At 38.7% G+C, this 9,021-nt stretch overlaps 1 protein-coding gene across 1 annotated transcript in view; it reads left to right on the top strand.

Moving 5' to 3' along the window:
* DAAM1 (dishevelled associated activator of morphogenesis 1) overlaps nucleotides 1-9,021 on the top strand; it is a 159,198-nt gene that overhangs the window by 37,933 nt on the left and 112,244 nt on the right. The gene's annotated exons all lie outside the window — the stretch shown is intronic.

The following is a 9,021-nucleotide window of genomic DNA, read 5'->3' as shown; positions in this document are numbered from 1 at the left end:
AGAGACATCAATTGGATGCCTCCCGTACACGCCCCAACTGGGGATCGAACTCACAACCTAGGTATGTGCCCTGACTGGGAATCAAACCCGTCACCTTCTGGGATGATATGCTTTAACCAACTGAACCACACCGGCCAGGGCAAACATTATTTTTTAACAAGACTGTTGGTCTAGTAGTTAAGAGTTTGGCTCTGAGCTGGAGCACCAGTGTTCAAATCTCAGTTGCTCCATTTATTCGCTGTGTAACCTTGGGCAAGTAAACTTAATCTTAAGCCTCAGGTCCTTGCTATAAAATGACGCCAATAATAAAAAACTGTGGGCTTGTAGGTAGAATTCGATGGGATAGATCATTAGAAGAATTCAGTGCCTGGCATATAGAAAGTGCTTAACAAACATTAGCTGCTACTGTATTTTCAGTTAACACTGAGTAGATCTAAGAAAGTGTGTCGCCAAACCACCAATATGCAACTTCTGTTTAAGAGCATAGACACTGGGCATTTACTTGATCTTTGGGCAAGTTATGTAATACCTTTGAGCCTTTGTTTCTAATCTGTTGTTAAGTATGGCACAATAGAACTTACTTCTGAGCTTAATGAGGATTCAGTGAGGTAAGGCATGTGAAGTGATTGGCACAGCTGGTAAATATACTATTTATTGAGCACTTAGTAAAGTATCCACCAGCCCCAGGGTTAATACTATTTTATCCCCATTTTATTGGGGATGAAACTGATTGCAAGTTAATTCTGGGAATTGTGCAATGGCTTTCCTCTAGTAGTGCTGCTGCTTAAAGGTTCACACTTCGGCGTATTTCTTAAAGCTGTTCTATAGCCTGTTCCAATCTGCTTATAAACATCTATGCTGTCAACACACAGTGTTCACCATGAGAGCTTGTTCTGCAGATCCATGCATTGTCAGGTCTCAGCGAAGGCCAGTTGGATGTCATCCCTCCAGAATATCTCATAACTAATTTTTTCTAACTTTAGATTGTTCACTGAGAGTCATGGTTTTATCAAAGCATTTCTGTCTTGGCCTTTCTTCTGAATGCCCTTGACTTCTTTTATTCTTGGATCGAAAAATGGAAAGTTGTCTTTTCAGATTCATAAATTCTCTAAAAAGATTGGAGGGGAAAGGGCATTAACACAGTAGATTGATATGGTGGCTGTTCACCAACATATTGAAATTCAATCCTCCGTTTAGTTTGGAGATGGTAAACGGAGCCATATGGTACATCTTTACAGGCTTTCGAGGAATATTGCATTTTGTCCAAACCAGTCAACTACTTTGAAAGATTTCTGGTAGTTCATGCTCATAGCTGGTATGCAGAAGTGGTGAGGAAATGGACCTCACTTCATCCAAGGAATAGCCTAGTGGACTTAAGAAAATAGACTTAATTATGTTTAATAATGGGAAATTCCCTTTCTTTATAAAAACAAATCCCATTTGAAATGGTCACTTTATGTCTTTACAATGAGAAGAGCAGTCGATCTTTTAGCGGGTGTGGGGAATGGGTAATTGCTTCCTTGGTAAGAACTGTTTATAGTAAGGTGTTCTTAGGAGTTGCTAGGCATTTGAGGTTTCAGGTAATTTTCAGCAGATCGAAAGGAAGAAGTGACAGAATGAAGCTGCCAGAGCAATCCTTAGACTTTGATTTGTTTACTATCTAGTACTGTTTTAATAGCTAAGGATCTGATGATGGAAATTTATTAGGCTCATGATTCTGTTTATTACTCATCGCACATGGTCTGGCCCTTGCTGACTCCTTTGACCTTGCCTCAGGCCTCTTTCTCTTGTCCACTATGCTTCAGGTACATTAGTCATCTTTTTGTTTTTTGAGCAGGCCTAGCATTTCCTCCCCTTAAGCCTTTGCTATTCTCTCTTCCTGGGACAATCTTTAGATTGTCTTCAACTTCCTGGCTGTCATCTTCATGACTTTGCATCTGCTAAAGAATCCTACCCCTTTAGAATCCTTGGCCAATATTTGCCCATGTCCTCTCCCTAGAATATGACCTTCATGAAGATGGGGCATCATCTTTCTGGCTCAATGATGGGCCTCCAGCACTGAGAACAATCCTCAAAGGTAGTCAATATATGTTAAATGAATTAATTCATTTATTTTTAATGTAAGTATTTTTGAAAACATTCCCAAACTTCTTGCTTCATGTACTTAATGTAGACCAAGGGTCAGCAAACTTTTTCTATAAGGTGCTAGATTATAAGTGTTTTAGGCTTTGGGGGCCAAAATATCTCTGTGGCAATGACTGCCATAGACAATCTATAAATATGGATGTGGATGTGACCTAATAAAACTTTATTTACAAAGACTGTTGCTGAGGGGAGGAGTACCACATTTGGCCTGAGGGCTGTAGTTTGCTTACACCTCATGTAGAATCCATTGGTTTTAACCTACACATTCTGGAATATATGTGAAAGAGTGTGGGATTTGAAGAGCAGCTTTTTAAAAAAAATACATTTTTTATTGATTTCAGAGAGGGAGAGAGAGAGAGAGAGAAACATCAATGATGAGAGAGAATCATTGATTGGCTGCCTCCTGCATGTCCCACACTGGGGATTGAGCCTGCAACCAGGGCATATGCCCTGACCAGGAATTGAACTGTGACTTACTGGTTCATAGATCAACACTCAACCACCGAGCCACACCCGTCAAGCAAGAGCAGCTGTCTTAATTGGAGTCTCAGTTCACTTGGTTTACAACCAGGAGCTTATGAACATCTATTCCTATTCTGCTAGAAGAGAACATGTAGTAAAAATTATTTGTAGCATGATAGAAACATTCCAAAAGAGTGACATTCCCCAGGTGGTGGAATACATATTAGAGATTGTTGTAACAGAAAAATTAAGTTCTGATTTAGCATTGCAGTGGAAATACCAAGAAGAATATTTATAAGAATTAAAAATTGAAAAAGTTTATTTTGACCACCATTGGCCAATCTAAAGCCAATATAGGATTTAGTTTAGGTTAATGCAGCACATTTAGGAAGTGGGAGCATCTGAAATTATGGAACACTTTATGCAATTTTCTTCTGAAAGAAGCATAAACTCAAGGATACCTATATGCTATTGGGCATCCTTTTGAAAACTTGAACTTATTAGATATTATTTTTGTGTGTTTTTTTTCACCAGGATTGGCACAGGCCCTGTAGTCTTTAGTAAGACACTACCACATACTACTACTACCTAGTAGCCAAGGACACTGTTGGTCCCCTGGACCTTTTCCCTTTTCCCCAAACTGCTCCCAGATGCAGGAACCAGCTGGTCAGTGGGAAGTCTCTCTGAACTAGCTCTTTTAGTTATTTGAAGGATCACAGATTCACAGATGATATGCCGCATAGTTTGTCTCTGGAGTTGGTTTTCTACTTTTCATCTTTGAAAGAGTTAGAGAAAATGTATTCAAAGTTTACTCATTCTACCAGTTAATTAAGTTGTTAAAAATCATTTTGTTGTTGTTGTTGTTAATCCTCACCTGAGGATATTTTTCCTTTGATTTTGAAAGAGAGTGGAAGGGAGGGGGAGAGACAGAGAGAGAGAGAAACATTGATGCGAGAGAGACACATTGATTGGTTACCTGCCATACGGGGCCAGGGGTCCAGCCTGCAACCGAGGGATGTGCCCTTGACCCTTCGGTCCGTGGGTTGATGCTCTATACACTGAGCCAAACAGGCTAGGGCTAGATTGTTAAAATATTGATGAAATTCCAAGCAAATAGATTTTTTTTTTGGTTTATTTACTTGCCAATCAATTTTTAAAGTTGTGGTAAAAAAACACGTTTGTGCAGGGTTTTGAGATTCATTTGCTAGGTCAGTTATATGAGTTTTCAAGAATCCATTTAGAATCATTTTTTTGAGTCTCTTTTGATTGCTGTTTCTTCAAATTAATCTGTGACTTTGAGGCAGTCATTTAATCTCTTATCGCCTCATTATCTATAAAATGAAGATCAGATGAATTTTAGTTGAGCACATTTGCCAGCTCCAGTTTTACTGTAAATGGGAAAATTAGTGAAGCCCATATATCCATTTGAAGCTACTAGCATGCTTTTAGATGATATATTCATAAATTGCTTTTCCTTCAAAACTAAATGGTCTGTTTAGAATAATTTGTGAGGATATAATGGAAACTTTGAAGAGTAGGATATTTGTTCTTTACATTGCTATCGTTCCATCAGTGGGTATGAAGGCTATTTAGAGAGAAATATTGGGGGCACAAATGATTCATGTTCTTAACATAATAGCTCAGGGCCTAGTAAGATAAGTGTCTTGGATGTCTTTCATCAGTTTTGTTTGTCTGTTTTATGAGATGTCTTTTTGATCTTGTGAATCAGAGAAAGTTCAAGGAAGTCCAGCAGCACCCCTGTTCTCAGCTAGACTCAAATGGAACCCAGAGTTCCCCAGGATGTGTTTCTAACAGGAAGCAAGCAGGCAGCTGGCTTGTAGGCCCTTCCTTCGGCTCCACTAAGATGTAACAGTTCTCTAAAGGCCCATTCATATTTCATCTTAAAAAAAAAAATTCTGAGATCATCCTAATTGGAAGTGCCCTTTTTGTCCTCTGAATCCTTATAGTACTTAATACCTCTTTTGTGGCGTTTATATCTGTTGCTCTGTATTTTGTTGGGTTCATGAGTCTCTCCTCTGTTAGATTGTAAGCTCCTAACTGACTGGAACCAAGTGTGATTTCTCTTACTGTTTCCCACCCTATCGGGACTGTCTTGGATATCGTTAGTTTATCCTTCCTCTGTGTTCTCAGAGTACATCTGCAGGTCAGCCTCTCCCTTTTATCTACTTAATTTCCGAAAGGCACAGAGTATGGCTTGTTCCATTTTGTATTTCCAATTTTTCCCATATAACCCCTGATAAATAGCTGCTTAATTGATGTGACGATGAATGAAAGATTGAGTAAAGCTGTAGTTGGCCAATAAAACACTGGAATATCTACATTTGTATGATTTTTTTTTGCTGCTGTAGACACTTTCCAAAAACACTGGAATATCTACATTTGTATGATTTTTTTTTTTTTGCTGCTGTAGACACTTTCCGGAAGTATAATGCATTGCCCTTTAAATTATCAAATGTGTTGATAACACATAGTAGTCATCTATTTCAAAAATAATGTAAATGATGTTTCTTCCATCACAGCCTTTTAGTAAAGAGTCTCAGGCTGCTCTTTGTTAGATGATTCCAGGTTGGGCAGGCTGGCATTGCAGAATATTGTAAAAAGGATGGTCTGGCCCAACAGGCGTGGCTCAGTGGTCGAGTGTCGACCTACGAACCAGGAGGTTATGGTTCGATTTCCAGTTGGGGCACATGCCCGGAATTTGGGCTCGATCCCCAGTGGGGGGCATGGGGGAGGTAGCTGATCATTGATTCTCTCTCATCATTGATGTTTCTCTCTCCCTCTCCCTTCCTCTCTGAAATCAATAAAAAAAAATATTAAAAAAAAAAGATGGTCTGAATTCAAGTTCCTACTCTGCTACGTAGGAGTGGTTTGTCCTTGTGGAGGTCACTTTAGTGCTCAAAGCCAGTTTCTCATTTGTAAACTCAAAAACAATATCTGATTGCCTGTGCCTCTCTCTTCATCTCTCAGAGTTGTTGGGAAAATCAAATGATATGATACATACAGAAGTAGTTAGAAAACCATAAATTACCTTACAGAGGAAGTATACTATTGCATATTATGAACTAGGCTGACACCCTATGGTTTTAACACTTACATTTTTTGTGATTATATAAAATAAGTAATCCAACCTATAATTAGGACAGTTGGCTATTACCCAAATAGTTCCATCTATTATACCCAAATCCTGAAAAAAGGATAGTAGTGCCCTGTTAAACATAGTTTCCTTATTGCCATGGTAGCTCTTTTTCTAAATGGAGAAAGAGAGAGATGTAGCTAATGAATTATATGCTCAGAGCAGAGCAGTAAATTTCATCCACCCCACCCATGCCTATTCCAGTTTCTTCATCCTCTTCTTTCTCACCTCCCACAACTGGTTTCATATGTTTACTTTTTATAGGCTCTGTAGTCAAATTTTCAGATTCTTGATACCTTTCTTAATTTTTGCCTTGTTGTATGATTTCTCACACCCCACCCTGTTATATTTCTTCTTCTTCTTTCTTCTCTCACACTCTACTCCTGTGGACGGAGTTAGAGATGAATGGCTAAAATTTCGGATTGTGGCCTGTCTTTGAGAAAGAGGGGTGATGGTGGTTATTTCTGAATGCTCCCTGCTTAGCAATGATGATGACTTTTACATTCTACTAACTATATCTTTTCAGCATCCATATATACCAAAACTTGCATTATTTCCAAGCTTCGGGGTATAAGTCCCCCATAGGCTTATTTAAGATTCCTAGAAAGTCAGTCTGGCAAATTTTGTTTCCAAAAATAAGAACCCTTTGAGAAAAGAAGTGTTACTTTATTCATACTGATTTGTGGGCAGCAAACTCTTGAGAGCCTTCTCTAAAATGAGACATTTGTCTTTGGATTTATGGCTTGATTATTAGGTTGAGTCTTAGAAATAATAACACAGCTTAAAAGAGATGAGGGGGTATGGTTTGTAGAAAGAAAGTGGACTTTGGGATGAGACAGGCAGGCTTTAACTCCTTGCTAATACCTTCTAATTCTATGAATTTTCTTTGTATCTTACTTTCATTGTTGTGAAACTGTCATATCTTCTTTCCAGCATGACTGTAGAAATTAGTCAATGTCCCACATCATCTCTGACACTTTGGAGGTTCTCAGTAAGTGGGAGTTTCGTTTCATTTAGTCAAATGGAGCATGAATCAGGGTCTTTTACATTGTTAAGGGACAGAAACCCCACTTACATTAGCCTAAGGGAAAAACATTCACTGAACTGTGCATTGGGAAATTCAAGGGATACTTCACTGGTGACTCAGCAGGATCTAGTAGTTAAATGATGTCATTGAAACCTCCTCATCTCCCCACCTCTTTGTCCCATCTCTCAGTTCTACTTTTGCCTATGTTGGCTTTGTTCTTGGGCAGTTTCCAACCCGTAGTGGAGAAGACAGCTATTGTAAATTCCAGGTGTATGTGGTCCTTACATCTCATGATTCCAAGAAAAGGAGAGCAACCTTTCATCTGCAGCATCTATCCGCATAAAGACCTCTGGACTTCTTTGTGTTGTGTGACCTCCCTAGAGGAGTCACTCTGTCCAGAGGATGAAGTGCCATGATTAGTCAAGCCAATGCCATGTGTCCATCTCTATGGATAGAGAGGCAGAACCACTTAGTTGCTATCCCATTAGAATCACATGGAGAAGGAGATGAAGTAATTCTTGGAGGTGTGCAAGGTAGACAAATAGGTAGGAGACATGTCTATTAGATGTAGCGATAAGAAATCTCAAAAACAGGTACAGCATACTCTCAAATTTTACTGTGTGTGTGTGTGTGTGTGTGTGTGTGTGTGTGTGTGTGTGTTTGGATTGATTATCTATGGACATCTCTGCCGTGGTTGCTTTTCCAGTATGAGCAAGTACAGTTGTTAACCAGCATGTTTTTCCACAAAGGGACTGCCTTTTACCTTTTATGTGCCACCACCCAGGGAGGTGCGTGGTGTTTATAGAGGAGTAACCAAGAAGGAGCCAGGAACCAGGTTAGCAAGAGCATTGGTCACAACTTTACTTACTGCTGATGAATAGGAGAGACACCTAACGAAAACAGATCGTCCTGGTTGATTATGTTCATGGAATGGAAAATGGTACCTGTAAGGTAAATAGTAATTTCAGAAGAAGAAATAAAAAGATGTGGGGCATAGGGACAAGGTGATGGTATATATGTAGAAATCATAATTAAGTAAGAATCAAATATTTTTGGTCATGTCTTAAAGAAGTAGATTGAATGTTCCCTTGAAATGCAAAACCTAACTTTCTTGATATTTTTTAAATTTTATTTTGAGGTTTCTTTTAGTGTTATCATTCCTCTTACTTTCTTGTCCCTCTTCTTAAAAAGATGCGAATGTTTGCCTTCATCTTTTGTGAACAGCTGTTATGCTTCCATTTGGTGCCCTTTTGTAATTTATACTTTCTATTACTGTATTTGCTTGCTCTTTTAAGATTGGGTCAGAAGCCATGAATGTAACAGGATACACTGTACTACTATTTCAATAGTTTTAGAATCCAGATTTAGGAAGCGGGACTTTGAGATTACTGAAATAGAACAAAAAAATCCTTAATTAGACACTTCTAGTCTTTTATATACTGTTCCTAGGGCTGCCACCTGGAGAGTAGATGTTCTGAAGATAAAGAGAGCAATTTTTACTTCTATTACAAAAAAATACAGTGAATTTAAAGGGATTCTGAGTTGTATTTAGGGGGAAAGTGAGTAGCTATGCATTCTGTTGCTATGGTGATGAGATGGAATTGTGTTGATAAATAGCGTTGTCTTTAGTAAATGGTTTGGTATCCTCCCCTCTTTCTCCTCCCCCACCTCATTCTAAATTATAAGTTTAAAGGAAAAAAGTCATTGCTCATATTGGTGTTTTGCAGTTGGACAGATTGTTTTCATTTTGAGATCTAGCAATTGTAGGGTTGGGTGCGGTGACATGGAAAAGTGCAGAAATGAAAATATTCTGTGAAGCAAGGTCAGATCATAGATATTCATTGACAGTGGACTGTATTCCCAGGAGGACAAAGGATCATTGCTTATCTCTTTGATGAATCCAAATGACAAATGGATATAGAGCACATTGAAAGTGCTTGGTATATTGAAGAAGGTTGATAACTGAAAGTTATTTTTTAAAAATACTTGTTTACAAACAGATGTGGCTAAACCTTTTAAACTTTCACTTGATAATCAAGGTGAAAAAATGTAGTCCAAGCACATGTTAAGAAAATTAGCCATGGCCAGGCGCATACACCAAAAGGTTGTGGGTTTGATTCCTGGTCAGGGCACATACATTTAGCTTGCAGGTTCATTCCCCAGTTGGGGTGCATAGCAACTGTTCAATGTTTCTCTCTCTCTCTCTCTCTCTCTCTCTCTCTCTCTCTCTCTC

This window comes from Myotis brandtii, unplaced genomic scaffold (assembly GCF_000412655.1).
Source record: "Myotis brandtii unplaced genomic scaffold, ASM41265v1 scaffold423, whole genome shotgun sequence".
NCBI classification, from domain to species: Eukaryota; Metazoa; Chordata; class Mammalia; order Chiroptera; family Vespertilionidae; genus Myotis; species Myotis brandtii.
Note: the sequence above shows the minus strand (reverse complement) of the source record. Positions and strands in the feature narration are given on the sequence as shown.